General features: G+C 43.6%; 1 protein-coding gene and 1 non-coding gene across 3 annotated transcripts in view; one reads left to right on the top strand and one right to left on the bottom strand.

The window, feature by feature from the left end:
* ARHGAP10 (Rho GTPase activating protein 10) overlaps positions 1-19,726 on the bottom strand; it is a 283,692-nt gene that overhangs the window by 222,626 nt on the left and 41,340 nt on the right. The gene's annotated exons all lie outside the window — the stretch shown is intronic.
* On the top strand, positions 5,794-5,869 carry TRNAV-AAC (transfer RNA valine (anticodon AAC)). The gene has a single exon. It is a non-coding gene; the product is annotated as a tRNA-Val (tRNA).

The following is a 19,726-nucleotide window of genomic DNA, read 5'->3' as shown; positions in this document are numbered from 1 at the left end:
GTCAGCCTGACTCTATTTTCTATAAAACCCTGGAGACCTCAGAGAAAAAGAATTATGAACTGACAAGTTAACTTCTGCGTTTCTCTATTTCTCTAACTCTGCAAGGCGGGGGGCAGCGTGGGGGGGGGGGGGTTCATGGGAAAATACTGCGAGAAGCATATAATGTCTGTGCAGCACGCAAAGATGATCTGATAAAAAGCCACATGAAATGCAAGTTATGCTATTAATTTGTGTGGTTCCACCAATCTTAACTATACTCTTTACTCCCTTTGCAACAGAATATGAATGGTAATGATAATCAGGGACCGGACTGAACTTTTTTTGCAAGAAGGAACATCTTATGAGATCATTCAGATATTTCAGAATAGAGATGGGAGGTATATTAGACTTTGTAAAATTATAATCAGTATTAAAATGGAGAGAAATAGACAGCATGGCATTCAATCTCGGTCTATATCAGGGGTCGGGAACCTTTTTGGCTGAGATATGAACGCCACATATTTTAAAATGTAATTCCGAGCCATACAACGACCCGTGTATGTTACACATTAGCCAATAAAAATTTGGTGTTGTCCTGGAGGACAGCTGTGATTGGCTCCAGCCACCCGCAATCATGAACATGAGTGGTAGGAAATGAATGAATTGTAATACATGAGAATGTTTTATATTTTCAACATTATTTTTTTTTTATTGAAGGTTTGTCTGTGAGCCAGATGCAGCCATCAAAAGAGCCACATCTGGTTCCCAACCCCTGGTCTATATGATTTAAAAGTGGATTCTTCTTGTATTCTGATAGGTGTTCCATATGGATTACAAATTCTTCGGCATGTTAATGTTCTAAAACCCAAACCATTACATACAGCACTGTCGTGGGTTGCCTCTTTTCCCTTCTAGAGAACTCCCTTAGTTTGCTGCAGTGAAAGAAGTATGGTATTCCTCACCGAAAGCCTACCTAGTTCTAGTCTAGATTCTGCAATTTACGAGCAATGGGACCCCTGGACCAGTCACTTACCCTTGTCTGCGTCTCAAGTTTCCTCTCCACTGAGCAAGACAGCTCAGTGTATGATTTGCTAAATGTCAGGGAAAAATGCTAAACTTTTCACTTTTGATTGCTTTTAAAAACCCACCATTTAAGAAGGAAGGTCTAAGAAAAGAGAGCACAGACTCTTTTCTCTCTGCTCCTCCCTGCTAAGCTCTATAAACAATAGAAATAAAGGAAACCTCTGAGAGGGGCTAAGGAGAAAGTAAACCCATTTGAGTGATTCCAAGACCAGAAGGACAGGGCAGCGAAGCTGTGCTGCATCCCACTGACTGGTGGTGGCACAGTGGATAGAGCAGGGGTCCCCAAACTACAGCCTGTGGGCTACATGCGGTCCCCTAAGGCCATTTATCCGGCCCCGCCGCACTTCCAGAAGGGGCACCTCTTTCATTGGTGGTCAGTGAGAGGAGCACATTGACCATCTCATTAGCCAAAAGCAGGCCCATAGTTCCCATTGAAATACTGGTCAGTTTGTTGATTTAAATTTACTTGCTCTTTATTTTAAATATTGTATTTGTTCCCATTTTGTTTTTTGTTTTTTTGTTGTTGTTTTTTTGTATTTTTCTGAAGCTGGAAACGGGGAGAGACAGTCAGACAGACTCCCGCATGCGCCCGACCAGGATCCACCCGGCACGCCCACCAGGGGCAACGCTCTGCCCACCAGGGGGCTATGCTCTGCCCCTCCGGGGCGTCGCTCTGCCGCGACCAGAGCCACTCTAGCGCCTGGGGCAGAGGCCAAGGAGCCATCCCCAGCGCCCGGGCCATCTTTGCTCCAGTGGAGCCTTGGCTGCGGGAGGGGAAGAGAGAGACAGAGAGGAAGAAGGGGGGGGAGTGGAGAAGCAAATGGGCGCTTCTCCTGTGTACCCTGGCCGGGAATCGAACCCGGGTCCCCCGCACGCCAGGCCGTCACTCTACCACTGAGCCAACCGGCCAGGGCCCCATTTTGTTTTTTACTTTAAAATAAGATATGTGCAGTATGCACAGGGATTTGTTCATAGTTCTTTTTATAGTCTGGCCCTCCAACGGTCTGAGGGACAGTGAACTGGCCCCCTGTGTACAAAGTTTGGGGTCCCTTAGGATAGAGCGTACACCCAAGATGTTGAGGTCCCAGTTAAAAATCCCAAGGTCGCTGGCCTGAACAAGGGATCATTGGGGCTTGAGACCCCGGTCCAGGCACACAGGAGAAGCAATCAATGAACAGCTAAAGTGCTACAACTATAAGCTGATGCTTCTTATCTCTCTCTGCTGTCTCTTTGCCCCCTCCCTATCCCCCTGCCCCCCAAAAAGTCCTCCTCCACCTATCAGAACAGGGAAAAAAAGCAACAGGTAAACAGCTCCAGGTATTCAAGTCTGGAGAGTCTAAAGAAATCAATCATGTTCCCCAAAAGCATAAACCCTAAAGGTCAATCACAGAAGACAAATCTGCGGCCCCAGCAGGTCCTCATTTGGTCCCCTGACATGTACTGAGCCTGCCCTGCCAGGCACCGTGGTGAATGCTACATAGCCCCTGCCCTCTAGGAGCTCACAAAGGGAACATACCATCCACAACTACACACAACAGATTACAACCAGAGAATATATGGTGCATTATCCCATTTCCAGAAAAAACAAAAACAGGAAAAAACTTGCTCCTGGAAGTCAACAGGGCATAAAGGGGACTTGTGGAGTACCTGCCATGTTCAGCTTGTTCTGGCTTTGTATGCTGGTTACACAGGCGCATACATTTCATGAAGGCCCATCCAAGTGTACAAGTGTAAAAGTGGACTTCCATATGGATGCTAAACTTCATATGCTACATTTTAATAAGAAGCTTTTAAAATAAGGATAATTATAGGAGCTTCTGCATAGGGCTATTGTAAGAATTAAAATTATGCGGCAGAGATTAACTGCATATAAAATCTTGGCTACTTACTACATGGGTGAGCACACAATAAATATCAGGTACGGTCATAATCCTCACAGTGCTGACCACATGAGAAGCCCTATCAAATGTTCACTGAATGAGCAAACTCTTCAGCAGAAATGAATGAATCACACACATCCTCTGCAAGCCCAAAACTACTCAGAACACTATGTCACTTATTCTGCACTTTGCACTATAAAGATTTATGTCCGCGGTAGAGCGTCGGCCTGGCGTGTGGGAGACCCGGGTTCGATTCCTGGCCAGGGCACATAGGAGAAGCGCCCATTTGCTTCTCCACCCCCCCCCTTCCTCTCTGTCTCTTTCTTCCCCTCCCGCAGCCAAGGCTCCATTGGAGCAAAGATGGCCCGGGCGCTGGGGATGGCTCCTTGGCCTCTGCCCCAGGCACTAGAGTGGCTCTGGTTGCAGCAGAGCGACGTCCAGGAGGGGCAGATCATCGCCCCCTGGTGGGCAGAGCATCGCCCCCTGGTGGGCGTGCCGGGTGGATCCCGTTCGGGCGCATGCGGGAGTCTGTTTGACTGTCTCTCCCGGTTTCCAGCTTCAGAAAAATACAAAAAAAAAAAAAGATTTATGTCCAAGTGTGTCACTCCCTAACAATTACAACACCCTACAGGCCGATCACCCATCTGTCTTCGTAATCTTCACAAGCACACAGAACAGCAAAGGTGCTCAATTAATGTCTGAGGATTCTGTGGTTTGCAGAGCAGTCTAAGAATGGAAGGATGATCAGCAGAAAACTTGAACTGCAAAACAGTATCCTTTCTAAGCTTTACATTTTAACAAGTTTGTGGGTGGACTTTATGCTCTGTTAAAAAAGGCCCCTGGGTTTCTACTTGTTGACTTAGTCATTCATGCAAAAATCCATTGGTGTACAAAAAGGTGCATAGGATCAGGTTCCCACATTCCAAGAAGTTTACTGCTAAGGGGGACGACGTGTAAACATACACAGGTTTGTTTCCAAGAGGCCCTCAGCATTAGAGCCACTGACTCCGCCTTGGTTTTTATGCTAATTCCTAAAAAACTTGGGTGGCATACATTCGAATCCTAAGAAGTGCATACATTTGAATCCTAAGCACACCTATGCTTTCTGATTTTAGGACAGGATCAGAGCACTTTTATCCCCCTACCCAGGGCTCAGACTAAGATGGACAAATTTCTTTGTATTTCTGTGCTGGTGGGCAGGTTTATTCTGGTCCACTCTTTCCAGAAGGCTGCAGCCATTGGAGGGTCCTGGCTAACTAGATAGAGAAAAAGAGCCCAGATCCAACTCCTTGCTAAAGGCTCCATTCTCTCTCCCTGTATTGGTGTTAAGACTACAATTATCTTGTTTCTGACCTTCCTGAAAGTTCAACTCTGGTGTACTGTTCTGGAATTATATCTTTCAATCTTAGTCACATTCTGGAGATTTTCCATATCATCATAGTTGTGCGTTTAAAAGGACGTGCATTATATTTTATCCAAAATTGCTAAGTATTTTGTAAATTGAAACCCCTACTCTCTATTTTTAATACACCATTAATCCTGGGTTCCCACAGATGGAAGCTCAAGAGAGTAAGAGCTCACAATCCAAAACTAAAACACAGGGATAAAAAACCCACTATAAACCAAACAGAATAGACACTGTAAAAGAGTAGATATTAGATAATAAGTCTTTGAGAAAGGTTTTAGATAATAAACATATTAGATAATAAACCTTTGAGAAAGACTATATAACCAGTGAATTTAAAATGATTACAGACATAAAAGCAATAAGCAAATACACAAGAAGAGATGTTTTGCAAACTGACCTATGTCCACTGGCAATCCAATAAGTGTCAAGTTCTTTTCATAAACACTGATAGCCTCCCAGAGTCAGCACAGTAGGCTTGTGTGTTTCTCCTCCTCCACCCCTTCCATACCACCCACCATATTACAAGGAAACCAAACCTTACTATCCAGTTTTACCAACCCAACAACCGTTTACTATGAGAATTATACAAACAAAAAGAACTACAAATTGAACGGAAGCGCTGGAGCAACCTGATCCACTGCTGGGGGCATATAAATGGTATATAACTTTGATAGAAAGAAAAAAGTGTCATTAACTAACAAAGTTAAACATCAGACACCTAATTCAGCATATCTAGCCCCAGGTAGTATTTAAGAGACCATCATGATGATGGCCTGCAAGAGTCACATGGGTGAATGTTCATCAGAGAACAACTCATAATAACAGACCACTGCCTTCTAAAAAGAGAAATAATTGAAAAATAATACCACCACCAGAGAATGTTATATGACAATGAAAATGAATGCACCAAAGCCGACGCAACAACTTGGATCAATCATGCTAATAATGGAGAATGAGATAAGCCAGGCCCAGAAGGAAGAGAACATATAGAACGAGATGATACGGAATGATCAAGTTCAGGACAGCATATGTGGGGGTAGGAGACACAGGGATGGAATGGGGTTAGATGCACTGGCAGATGTAAATTGTTGGTGACGTTTCAGACGAAGATGAGCTCACAGGTATTCATTACACTGAAAACATGAATAAAAGGACGACGCAAAACCCAGTAATAACAATGTCATGTATCAAGGTTATGATCACTCCACTTCTCTGCACCTGAGCCCTGTCACCACCACCACCAGTAGAGAAGTGGGGGTATGTCAGGAACAGGCAATTTGCAGAAGCAACAGCCTGAAAGGGCAGCAGACATGTGCAATCAGGGAAATGTAGCATTAAAAAAGCTAGAGATAAGGTGTCACTTTATACTCAACAAATGGGCAAAAAATTCAAAAGTCTGGTAATGCCAACCACTGGAGAAGACGTAGATCAACAAGATCACTGGCCCTGGCCAGTTGGCTCAGTGGTAGAGCATCGGCCCAACATGTGGAAGTCCCGGGTTCAATTCCCGGCCAGGGCACACAGGAGAAGTGCCCATCTGCTTTTCCACCCTTCCCCCTCTCCTTTCTCTCTATCTCTCGCTTCCTCTCACGCAGCCAAGGCTCCATTGGAGCAAAGTTGGCCCAGGTGCTGAGGACGGCTCCACGGCCTCCACCTCAGGCACTAGAATTGCTCCAGTTGCAATGGAACAACACCCCAGATGGGCAGAGCATCGCCCCCTGGTAGGCGTGCCAGGTGGATCCCGGTTAGACTCATGCGGGAGTCTGTCTCTCTGCCTTCCCGCTTCTCACTTCAGAAAAATAAAAAAATATATATATTTTTAAAAAAGATCACTGATACAGCTTTGGGGGGAGAAGGGACATAAACTGGGTGGCACATCTAGCACAGCTGGAGATAAGCCTGGAGTTGAAGATCCTCAGGTCCGACCTCCTATCACTTACATATGTTCCCACAGAAACTCACATACACTCATCAGGAGACACAAATAAGAATGTCCACAGCAGTGATGTTTACAATAATGAAAATTTGGGACCATTCCAAAAGTAACAACAGCAGAATAGACTAATGCAGTGGTCAGCAAACTGCGGCTCACAAGCCACATGTAGCTCTTTGGTCCCTTGAGTGTTTAGCAAAGTCCAGCTTAGGAGTACCCTAATTAAGTTAATAACAATGTACCTACTATATAGTTTAAGTTTAAAAACTTAGGCTCTCAAAAGAAATTTCAATCGTTGTACTGTTGATATTTGGTTCAGTTGACTAATGAGTTTGCCGACCACTGGACTAATGTAATGTAGAAGAATCATAAAATAGAATGCTACATACCTTAGTTTTTTTTTTAAAAAAAAGAACTAGAGCTATTTATCAAGAGGAATAAATAATGTGGTTGTTGTTTTTCCTCTCAAGGTAGAGAATAATAGTTTGCTATCTTTTTATAAAGTTTCAAAAATGATATATTTTATATGCTCATAATCTCATACATAATAAAAGCATAACAGTAGGCATGACAATGATATTCCCCAAATCGAAGATAGTGGTTACTTCTAGAAAGGAAAAGATAGGGATAGGTCAGAGAGGGGCCAACAGGGGTCTTCAATTCCCAGTGATGTTTACTTCTCATCTTTAAAAAAACATTTTGACGTGTTGTCTTCAAATAGTTTAAAATCTGATAAAGCCAAGTGTGAGCACTTAAGTATTCACTGTATATTCTACAGTGTGTCTGTCCTTAAAGTCATGGTACACTTTTGACCGGTCACAGGAAAGCAACAAAAGATGATAGAAATGTGAAATCTGCACCAAATAAAAGGAAAACTCTCCCAGTTTCATACTATTCAGTGCAGTTTGATGTGGGCTCACGCACAGATTTTTTAGGGCTCCTTAGTAGCTATCCCGTATAGCAGGGGTCCCCAAACTTTTTACACAGGGGGTCAGTTCACTGTCCCTCAGACCATTGGAGGGCCAGACTATAAAAAAACTATGAACAAATCCCTATGCACACTGCACATATCTTATTTTAAAGTAAAAAAAAACAAAACGGGAACAAATACAATATTTAAAATAAAGAACAAGTAAATTTAAATCAACAAACTGACCAGTATTTAAATGGGAACTATGCTCCTCTCACTGACCACCAATGAAAGAGGTGCCCCTTCCAGAAGTGCGGCAGGGGCCGGATAAATGGCCTCAGGGGGCCGCATGTGGCCCGCGGGCCATAGTTTGGGGACCCCTGCCATATAGCCTCTACAGACTCGTCACTGACTGATGGCCTACCAGAACGGGGTTTCTCCACCAAACTGCCGGTTTCCTTCAACTGCTTATCCCACCAAGTAATGTTATTCCTATGTGGTGGCGCTTCATTATAAACGCGCCGATATTCACATTACACTTTGGTCACAGATTCGAATTTAGCGAGCCACAGAACACACTGAACTTTCCTCTGTACCATCCACATCTCCACTGGCATGGCCGTGAGCTGCTCCGCTGTATACACGGTGTTACGTCATCATCTGCGCATGCACACATGCTGCCACATCATGCTACAGAAACTGGGAAGGTTTTCCTTTTATTTGGTGAAGATTTTACATTTCTATCGTCTTTTGTTTCTTTCCTGTGACCGGTCAAAAGTGCACCATGGCCCTGGCTGGTTGGGTCAGTGGTAGAGCGTTGGCCTGGCGTGCAGGAGTCCCGGGTTTGATTCCCGGCCAGGGCACACAGGAGAAGCGCCATCTGCTTCTCCACCCCTCCCCTTCTCCTTCCTCTCTGTCTCTCTTTTCCCCTCCCACAGCTAAGGCTCCATTGGAGCAAAGTTGGCCCGGGCGCTGAGGATGGCTCTGTGGCCTCTGCCTCAGGCGCTAGAATGGCTCTGGTTGTGGCAGAGTGACACCCCAGATGGGCAGAGCATCACCTCCTGGTGGGCGTGCCGGGTGGATCCCGGTCAGGCGCATGCAGGAGTCTGTCTGACTGCCTCCTGGTTTCCAGCTTCAGAAAAATACAAAAAATAAAAAATTTTTTTAAAAAGTGCACCATGACTTTACGGACACACTGTATATACCTTTTCAAAATACAGTGGTACCTTGAGATACGAGTTTAATTCGTTCTGTGTAACTGAGCTTGTAAGTCAGTCAACTCACATATCAAACAAATTTCTCCCATTTAAAATAACTGAAATAGATTTAATCCGTTCCAGCTCTGTGAAACATCCCCAAACCATCCTAAACTATGAAAAAAGACATGTTTTTAATTAAGAAACACACATGTATACTTTACCAATACATAACAAAATATAGGAAATAAAAGAAAAAAGTGTTATTTAGTACTGTATTCTTACCTTGGAGACAGACGACTCCAGCTAATGGAGGTGAATGGTGGAGAAGGAGGGAGAAAGGGAAGAAGGGATGCAGGTACTGTAGACACGTAAATTAAAACTGCACTTTCTTAATACTAAATGTAAACTAAAACTGCATTTTCTTTACTTTAAACAAAACTAAAACTGAACTTTCTTTACTTAAAATGAAACACAAAAACTTAATTGTAAAAAAAGTGCACTTTCTTAACTTTAAACTTAACATTACGTATTTTTCATTTAATCATCTGTTTTTGCCTTTTTGGCTGCACTTTCGGCACTTTCACTTGCAGGACTTTTGAATAAAAATCTATCCAAAGAGGTTTGCTTTTGCCTGCCTTTTAAAATGTTACAGAAATGTGACAAACAAATGTCATTAAAAAGTGCTGAATCACGACCAGTTGAAACTTTTTCTGGGTGTTTCTTTTCAATGAAACTTGAAAGCTTCTCCCACATTGCCAGTATGTCTTTAATTTCACTTGTAGAAATAAATCACTTACTCCGACTCTACTTCCTCCTCACTACTAATCTCTTGCAGAAGCTCCATATGTTGCATCATTTGTAGCTCCTTCAACTTCTCAGTTGAGAGTTCTTCTTCATGTTCCTCAATGAGCTCATTTACATCACCCTCATCTACCTCCAGACCCATTGACTTTCCAAGGGACACAATCTCCTCCAACGCTTCTATCTCGGTCTTGGTCTCGGTCTCTGGTTCAAATCCTTCGAGTCCCTGTCTGCAACAACATCAGGCCATAACTTTTTCCATGCCGAGTTCAAGGTTCTTCTTGTAACCTCTTGCCATGCCAAGTCAATAATGCGTAAACATATCACGATGTTATAGTGATCTTTCCAAACTCTCGAAAGGTTAGAATTGTATTCTCAGTCACCGCAAAGCAGCGGCGGAACAAGTGCTTTGTGTAAAGCTTTCTAAAGTTGGAAATGACCTGCTGATCCATAGTTTGCAAGACTGAAGTCCTGTTGGGTGGGAGGTAGAAGACTTTCATGAATTTGAACTCATCGAGAATGTCATCTTCAAGACCAGGTGGGTGGCCGGAGCATTATCAAGGATTAGTAATGCTTTCATCGGGAGTTTTTCTTGAAGATAATTTTTCACTACAGGACCAAAGACGAGATTCACCCATTCAATAAAAAACTGCCGGCCCTGGCCGGTTGGCTCAGTGGTAGAGCGTCGGCCTGGTGTGTGGGAGTCCTGGGTTCGATTCCCAGCCAGGGCACACAGGAGAAGTGCCCATCTGCTTCTCCACCCATCTCCCTCTCCTACCTCTCTGTCTCTCTCTTCCCCTCCCACAGCTAAGGCTCCATTGGAGCAAAGTTTGCCCGGGCTCTGAGGATGGCTCTGTGGCCTCTGCCTCAGGCGCTATAATGGCTCTGATTGCAGTAGAGCGACACCCCAGATGGGCAGAGCATCACCCCTTGGTGGGCATGCCAGGTGGATCCTGGTTGGGCGCATGCAGGAGTCTGTCTGACTCCCTACTCGTTTACCACTTCAGGGAAAAAAAAAACAAAACTGCCGCATAACCCATGCCCTAGCATTGGTGTGCCACAAAACCAGCAGTTTTTCTTTAAGAATCTTGTGAGTCTTAAAGGCTCGAGGATTTTTGGAATGATACACTAGCAGTGGCTTTACTTTATAGTCACTGCTAGCATTTGTACACAATGCAAGGGTCAGGTGGTCCTTCATAGGTTTATGGCCTGGCAGCTTCTTCTCCTCCGCTGTGATGAAAGTCCTCCAGGGCATTTTTTTCCAAAACAATCCTGTTTAGTCACAGCTGAACACTTGTTGGGGGATATAGCCTTCCTTTGCGATAAGCGCAGCAAAACGTGCGATGTACTCCTTAGCTGCCTTAACGTCAGCACTCGCAGCTTCACCATGCCTCATCACCGAGTGGATGCCAGATCTCTTCTTGAAATTTTCAAACCAGCCGTGACTTGCCTTAAACGTATCTTCTGCTGCCTCTTTAGAGGTTGATGGTTCTTTCTTCATCAAGTTGCCATAAATAATACGTGCCTTTTCACATATTACAGTCTCCATCACTGTATCTCCTGCCAGCTCTTTCTCTTTCCCCCACACCAGCAGAAGCTTCTCCATTTCTTCATGGATTATTTGTCCTTAATTGGGACAGAATTATAGTTCCTTTTGCTGGATTTGCACTTTTGATGGCATCTTTTTGTTTAAGGATGGTACAAATTGTAGATGTATTGCGGTTGTACAGCCTTGCCAGTTCAATCACCCGTACACCATGCTCATGTTTTTCTATTATTTCTTGCTTTACTTCTATAGACATCATTCTCTTCTTCTTTTCACCAGTGTCCTTTACACTCACTTTCTTCAGCCCCATGATAGCACACAAAAAAAGTTAGTAAAAAATGCAAAAATGATGCAAGAACAAGTACAGCGCATAAGATTCGACTTGATTCTGTGGGTAACACGTGAGAAAGAACGAGATGCTGGTGTTGTGTTGCCAATACTGGACACGTGCGCCAGTGTGCCAACTAGCGGCAGCTTCCTGAATCACGACTTGTATCTCGGAATTTCGCTCAGATCTCGAACAAAAATACAGATTGAGCTGCAGCTTGTATCTTAAAAAAAAATTGTATGCTGGTCTGCCCATATGTCAAGGTACCACTGTACTTCTTTTTTTTTTAAAAGAAAAAGACTATAACTTACTAAAATATATCTGAAAGAAGACTGGAAGAAAATAATTGTATAGAACTTTATAGTATTGGGCCCTGGTTAGTTGACTCAGTGGTTGAGCATCAACCCGGTATGTGCAAGTCCCAGGTTCAATTCTCAGTCAAAGCACATAAGAGATGCGACCATCAGCTTCCCCCCATCCCTTTCCCATCTCTCTCTCTCTCTCTTCTCCTCCCACAGCCATGGCTCAATTGGTTCAAGCACATTGGCCCTGAGCATTGAGGATGGTTCTGTGGAGCCTCCGTCTCAGGCACTAAAAACAGCTCAGTTGTGAGCATGGTCCCAGATGGGCAGAGCATCAGCCCCAGATGCGGGTTGCCAGGTGGATCCCGGTCAGGACGCATGAGAGAGTCAGTCTCACTATCTCCCCTACTCTCACTAAAAATAATAATAATAATAATAATAATAATTTTTAAAAAGGAACTTTAGTATTGGCTATCAAACAGCTCAAGAGAGAAATGGTTCTATCTTATTATCACTTTGCCTATAACCCAGCACAGGGCCTGACTCATAAAATGTGCTCAAGTATTTGCTGAATAAACTAGACAAGAATATAAAAAGAAAACAAACCCCATCAAATTATTAGCCTAGCCATCTCTGAATATTTTCAAATACATTTAATCACAGCTCTGAATATTTGTGAGTATCAATAATTATTGATGTGCTGGACAGCCCATTTAAAAATAGAGTATCACTAGGCATTATGGATTGAAATGTTTGTGTCTCCCTAAAATTCACATGTTGAAGCCTTAATCCCCTTATGTTCAGATGAGGCCATGAGGATGGGGCCCCCATGATGGGATTAGTGTCCTTATAAGAGGAAGAGACCAGGAAGAAATCTACTGGCAAACTGATCTCGATCTTCCCAGCTTCCAGAACAATGATAAATAATATCTGTTGTTTAAGCCACTTAGTCTGATATTTTGTTAAAACAATCCAAGCTCTGAGATTAGGATTAAAAAAGATAAACTCTTTGTTCATTAAGAACACACCTTACCGCCTGACCAGGTGGTGGCGCAGTGGATAGAGCGTCGGACTGGGATGCAGAGGACCCAGGTTCGAGACCCCGAGGTCGCCAGCTTGAGCGTGGGCTCATCTGGTTTGAGGAAAAGCCCACCAGCTTGAACCCAAGGTCGCTGGCTCCAGCAAGGGGTTTCTGAGTCTGCTGAAGGCCCGCGGTCAAGGCACATATGAGAAAGCAATCAATGAACAACTAAGGTGTTGCAACACGCAATGAAAAACTAATGATTGATGCTTCTCATCTCTCTCCGTTCCTGTCTGTCTGTCCCTGTCTATCCCTCTCTCTGACTCACTCTCTGTCTCTGTAAAAAAATAAATAAATAAAAATTAAAAAAAAAAAAAACACACCTTACTCCCTGAGGAAGCCCTAACTTGTCCTGCACCATCAATAAAGTCCACTGTGCCAAAAAAGAAACACATCTTAATTGCTAATAGAAAAGCACCTGATGGCAGCCCTCCTAAACCCATCAAGGAGAGCTGATGAGACACACGCTGTATCATATCGATCCTTTCTCCTGGACCAACAGGAATGCTCTGATTTAAAATGACTTCATCACTGTTTTATAAAAACCTTTTAGTTTACTGAGGAAAAGCCCTGCACAAGAAGTGAAAACACAAAAGGTCCGCATTGTGAGACCACCTCTATGTGTGACAGACACTGGGCTGTACAGTTCACCTCTACTTCCCTGACAAACCCACTGAAAAGGTGAGATTGGTCCAGGTGACCCCAGCCTCTTCAGTTTCAGAATTCAGTACTGTGCTAATTAGGAACTTCTAAACCTCTCACTTGAAAGTCTGTGGAGACCCTAACCAAGTAGGACCTTCACAAAATATTGCTTACATGAGAATTCTACCGGGTTGATTTTAATATTCTAATTAAATTGACCCCCACAAAGTTGAAAAAAAAACCAAGACAATGCTTACAGAAAAGAGCCTCTTTGCCCAGGGCTCACTCCCAGAGAAAGCTGGAGCTGCTCAGAAGGGAAAGGACAGTCACCCCCTTGGCAGCTCACACTGATGTCACCAGTCGGTGAACATGTCATCAGCCGAGTAAAGCTGCTGCTGCAAGTGAAAAAGGGACTTATGACACCAACAGCATCTGCATGATTATGTAACAGATATTAATGGACGTTCTAACCCAGTCCCAGTTTTACTCCATTGGAGTTAACTTTCCAGATGTTGCTTTACAGCTTATAAATAACGATGAAGCATGAGTATGTCCACAAGCCTATGAAAATACCTTGCTTTCCTGATGTCATAGAAATCTACCAAAACACTGAAAACACTAAGGAACAATTTTTTTTTCCATTTTCTGTTGCATGAGGTTTTAGAACTGTTTCTATATACTTCTGCATCGCTGATTCCAAATCTGAAATCCATTTTTTGGTGCATGCTCTAGTTTTTATGCAGTTTTAATTTTTTTGGTTACCATTAATGACATGCATTGGTTTTTAAATTGGAGTTAAAGGGCAACCAACGACTCTTGGATTGAACATAACCACAAGGCAATTAATGTTTTACAAACATCACTTTTACATAACTGTAGTTGTTTTTAAATGTAAAAAATTATTATCTGATAAAAAACACCCTCTTATTTTGTTTTAAGATTGAATCATGACTTCTTCGAGTAGGCGTAAATATAAGAATAGTCCTGACACCTTCTGTTATATATGTGGCTGTTACACACTTCAATGTCAAAGGTACAATATTTCATCATTTGTGACACGTGCATATATTGCCTATTTTCAGCAGTTCCAATTGGTTATTCAACTCATCTGCGAGAAGATTATAATGATATAAAAACTGTCCTTGACTTTTTGAAGTATGAAGAGCATAACTGGATCATTTGTGTGGATCTTAAAATGGTAAATTTTTTTTTAATTATTTTTATTTATTCATTTTAGAGAGAGACAGAGAGAGAGAGAGAGAGAGAGAAGGGCGGAAGAGCAGGAAGCCGCAACTCCCATATATGTCTTGACCAGGCAAGCCCAGGGTTTTGAACTGGCGACCTCATGGTTCCAGGTCAGTGCTTGATCCACTGCACCACCACAGGTCAGGCACTTAAAATGGTAAATTTCCCGCTAGGACAACAGAGAGGTTTCACGAAGTATCCTTGCTTTCTGTGTTTGTAGGACAGCCAAGCTCAGGAGAAACTGGACACAGAAGGAGTGGCCGAAACCTGAAGCTCTGGAAGTAGGGATGCAAAATATTGTGAATGAACCTGTAGTTAATCGAGATAGGATCATTTTTCCCCCACTTCACATCAAACTTGGCTTAATGAAGCAGTTTGTTCAGGCTTTGAATAGAGAAAGTGAATGCTTTCAATATATTATTTTTTTTTCCTGCCTTGTCTTTCGAGAAGATAAAAGCAGGTGTATTCAATGGAACTCAAATTCGAACCCTCATATGTGACAAAGAATTTTCCAGGAAAATGAATGAGGAGAAAGCAGCATGGCAGTCTTTTGTGGCAGTTACAAAGAACTTTCTTGGCAACAAAAAAGCAGAAAACTATGGACTTCTGGTTCAAAGGATGCTGTTGGCTTTCTGCGACATTGGATATAACATGAGTGTTAAGATTCACTTCCTGGGCCCTGGCCAGTTGGCTCAGTGGTAGAGCATCGGCCTGGTGTGCGGGGGACCCGGGTTTCGATTCCCGACCAGGGCACATAGGAGAAGCGCCCATTTGCTTCTCCACGCCCCCCACCTCCTTCCTCTCTGTCTCTCTCTTCCCCTCCTGCAGCCGAGGCTCCATTGGAGCAAAAATGGCCCGGGCGCTAGGGATGGCTCCTTGGCCTCTGCCCCAGGCGCTGGAGTGGCTCTGGTCGCGGCAGAGCAACGCCCCGGAGGGGCAGAGCATCGCCCCCTGGTGGGCAGAGCGTCGCCCCTGGTGGGCATGCCGGGTGGATCCCGGTCGGGCGCATGCGGGAGTCTGTCTGACTATCTCTCCCCGTTTCCAGCTTCAGAAAAATACAAAAAAAAAAAAAAAAGTTTCACTTCCTGAACAGTCACCTTGATAAGTTCCCGAAAATCTTGGAGCTGTTAGTGATAAACACACTACTGCTAGAGCATCAAACGAGACTGTCCTCAACAAGGACACAAACGCAAATTTTTGCCTGAATAGAATTTAAATAAGTTTTGCGCAAATTTATGATTAAAATAAGTGTTTTAATATGTTCTATTTCGAAATTGTAGACAAATTCTGATGCAATCATCTTTTAGTGTATTAGTGTATTTACTGCATTATAGAAATTATATTTTCACAAAGATGATGTCCAAGAAGACATTCTACTTCATTATGTTACACTAAATGTTGAAAATTTTATAATAAGATGAAAACCTAAAATCTTGAATTGCAAAAATACTGTAGCTTACAGAGAAAAACTAATGTCAGATTTGAGATCAGCACACTTGAATTAGGTGAGAACAAGTGTTTTTGTGGATGCAAAAAAATTTTGTTCCCCAGGGTAATAAATCATAGTTCTCTATGAATATCTCACAGTGATACTATTTTTTTTTAATTTTTATCAACAAGAAAGATCTGGCACAGACATAACATACAGATATAACACCAAGTGTTCATTACCCCTCCGCTGAAGTCACTCGCACGGAACATTCCTGAACGTGTCAAGGACGAGAGCTGGCCCGTGTAGGCGAGGAGGAGGAACTGCCCTGCCCAGCCCCACGTCCCCTTCACTCACACTTGGTCCTGGCCCCAAGCTCACCAACAGCCATCAGAATGTGTCCTTCATATGCTTCTCACTTAACCTCTAAAGTACTTACACTTTTAAAGAAAAAACCAGCTACGATGGTGTCCCTGGGTGTGCTGGAGGTATGTCTGGTTTGTGGATATGGGGAAAGGAGTCCTGGGGAACAGGAGCCAATGAACTAATTTCTCAGGAAATTTTTTTTAATCTTGGAACTATTTGGGTTTGCAGACAGACAATGAGCCCTGATTTTGCCCTAAGCCCCTCAGTCCTAGTCCTATCCAAGGCCCCCTCTCACAGCCTCACGGACCTGGGGCTCTGCATTAACTCCAACCACAATGCTGCTGTGTGTCCCCCTGGGCAGGGCGACTTCCCCTAAGGTTATTGGATTAGCACTCTTGTTATCAGAGGACCTGAGGTAGGCTGCTATGACACGATAACAGCCTCACACACAAGGTGAGAATTCAATGTTTGCAGGTCGTGCGACCAGGTGATTCAGGTGAAGTGAGTAAAGGACAACAGGGAGTCACTCCTGAGGACTGAGACAGTGTGGCATGAAGGCAGTGGCTAGGACGGGGACAAAATGACTCGGAGGAGTCCAGAGGGGAGACCAAAATGAGGATTTTCTCATTCTGATCCTGTCCAGCTACTGCCATGGAAATCAGCCCTCCCAATCCAACAGCCTCTCCAGCTCAGAATCCTTCCAGTCCACCCACAGCCTGACAAACACAACCCAAACTCCCTGGCTTGTATCTGCAGACCTCCAGTCTGGCTGGAACACACACTTGCTCCCTCCTCTCCCCCGCCCTGCCTTCAGTCACCACCCCCCGCCAGGAGAACAATTCATTTCTACCTTCACCACCTCCATCCCCTCCCTCCCTCTGCTGATGTTTGGCTCATGCTGCTTCCTAACTGGAACATACTCTTCTTGAATCCAATCTGTTTGTTTAAAGCCTGCTTTCATTCATTCAAATATTGAGCCTCCACGGTGCCAAGTGCATCTCAAATACCACTTAGCCAAAGAAAACAACTCTTCTACTGCCGCTAACCGGAAGTCACACCTGACATTCCAGCTTCCCTTCTGTCCTCTAAGGCCCACAGCACTTTAGATGGGTCACAACCCCGATCTCCTAGCTTCGGTTACTTGTCGAAGAGAGAAGACTAGTGAACAAGAGACAAACCTTCAGCAGAAGGACTGAGCAGTCCAGGCCCCTCCAGAACGGGGGACAGGAGTGCTTCACGATCTAAGGCGTGACTTACACTATCTCAAATACCGCCGCCAAGGAGTGAAGATAAGAAGTAAAAAGCATCTACGACACACCGAGTCCAGGGCAATCAGAGGTGTGAGCTTGGTTGAGAACAGCGGTCACTAGAGCAGGGAGAGCAAAACGATCACAGTGGGTTCAGCGAAGAAAGAGTGGGACGCGAGGTGATAGACTGAATACTCATTTTTGGACCCGCGTCTCCTCCATCCATACCCCCAAATAATTTTAACAGGTCTTAGGCATTCACAGTAGAAACTCCTGATGAATAAAGTAATTCAAACGCGAAAGCTAACCTGTGCTACACGACCTGCATCATACTTACCAATTTTTATTTACCAATGACTTAAGTTACCACTTTATCCTCAGCTATCCTTTGTAACATTACAACTTTTTCCCTAGTCCACTGCAAATCAAAATGTTTCGTGGAATTTTTCCCCCTTTTGCTCCTACAGATGGGGCAGTATCAAGGTTTAAGGGAATGAATGAATGGGAAAGAGGAAGAAAACCCTGCCTATAAATTCTGAGGCACAACCCCCTTCCCTGCCATTGGCAGGAACGAAGCTTCTTTTTATGGGTTCCACAGTAGATTCCCACACTTCCTATTCTCAGAGGGCAATCATTCAGGGGTCGCACAATTAGAATATTGGTGTTACCGGACTCACAGAACAAATACATATAATTTTATTTCTTTATTTTAGAGATGTGAGTAGGCAGAGGCGGATTAAGGTCGGTTGAGGCGCCAGGCGCAGAAGAAAATATTGGGCCCCTTCTATTAGAAAAAAGTGTCAAGTTGGGGTTTTGCGGGGTCCTTCAGAAGTCGGGGCCCAGGGCACGCATCTGGTGCATCCGCCATTAAATCTGCCACAGTCAGCGGGGGGGGGGGGGGGGGGGGGGGGGGGGGGGGGGGGGCAGGAAGCATCAACTCTCATATGTGCCTTGACCAGGCAAGCCCAAGGTTTTGAACCAGTGACCTCAGCGTTCCAGGTCAATGTTTTATCCACTGCGTCACCACAGGTCAGGCACAAATACATTTAAAGACTTAAGTTGGTATGCTTTTCATAGTAACATTAATGCAAATCAGTTATTTGATATGATGCAGCTGCTTAAGAGATACACAGCCTTTCCAGCTGCCTTCTAATAAGGGCAGTTGCACTTTATAATCAACTTTGGGAGTCCATTTAGAATTTTCTCAGCTCCTTAGCCTAGGGTAGCCCTCGGTTTTATCTTGAAAAGCAACCTTGCACACTGCACATGGAAAACTAGGGAAGTAATAGCTTTTAAATGTCCCATTTCAGAAAAAATGTCTATAAACATAAACATGCCAACCTCAATTTTTCCTAAAATCAAAGTCGAATTTATCCTGTAAAAGGAATTCATAGGTGGCCTGACGTGGTGGTGTCGACCTGGAACGCTGAGGTCGCCGGTTCGAATCCCTGGGCTTGCCCGGTCAAAAAACATATGGGAGTTGATGCTTCATGCTCCTCCCCCCTTGTCTCTCACTTTCTGTCTCCTCTCTAAAATGAATTAAGAAAAGGAATTCATAGGTTCAGTTTTTTTCACTATATTTTGAAACAAAAAAACAGTGTACTCAGTGATAAATTATGGCAACAGGGAGTGGCTTGCACACCTAGAGGACTAAGAAAGTGAGCATCATATAAGAGTCATCTGTATAGTAATTTTTTAAACCTAGTGTAATATTAAAACCTCAGAGCACAACCTTCCTTATATGAAATAATTGCTGAAAATCCACACTTATTGGCTGAAGCCCTGGCTAATGATGACAAAGAGAAAATCAAATTCATGTCCTCCCAGGACGTATCTTCAGCAGACTTAGTATTCCATTTTAAGAGTAAAAAGCTCAGATAGGACAACATTGTAGGGGGTGGGGGGAAAGTTGTCCGAATAACATTTTTTTTTGAAGGCATAAACTTCATGTCATTTATGTCCTGAACACCATGCACATACATCCATTTGGGAATGTTCAAGGAAGTGCTTGAGATATCAAAAACACGTTCACAATGCTCAATCTGACAGACATAATGCAGTTGCTACTTACGCCTAACACTGTCAAGTCACCTCTCAAAAACAGCTGGGAATCTGTATTGGTAAACGTTAAGTTGGTGCCAGAGAACAGAAAGAAGTAAAATGGAGCATCTAATTACAGATATAGCAGAAGGGAAAAAAAAAAAAACACCACAGGCCATCATCAAAAACCTAGGAAATCTGAAAAAGCAGAACTCCAGTCCTGTGACTTTATTTTTAGATTTAGTGATGCTTCTGAAGCCATAAACTCTCATATGAAGTCTTCGTCAGAAAGTCTATAGGAGCTAAA

The sequence above is a fragment of the Saccopteryx leptura genome, chromosome 1, assembly GCF_036850995.1.
Source record: "Saccopteryx leptura isolate mSacLep1 chromosome 1, mSacLep1_pri_phased_curated, whole genome shotgun sequence".
Taxonomy (NCBI): domain Eukaryota; kingdom Metazoa; phylum Chordata; class Mammalia; order Chiroptera; family Emballonuridae; genus Saccopteryx; species Saccopteryx leptura.
Note: the sequence above shows the minus strand (reverse complement) of the source record. Positions and strands in the feature narration are given on the sequence as shown.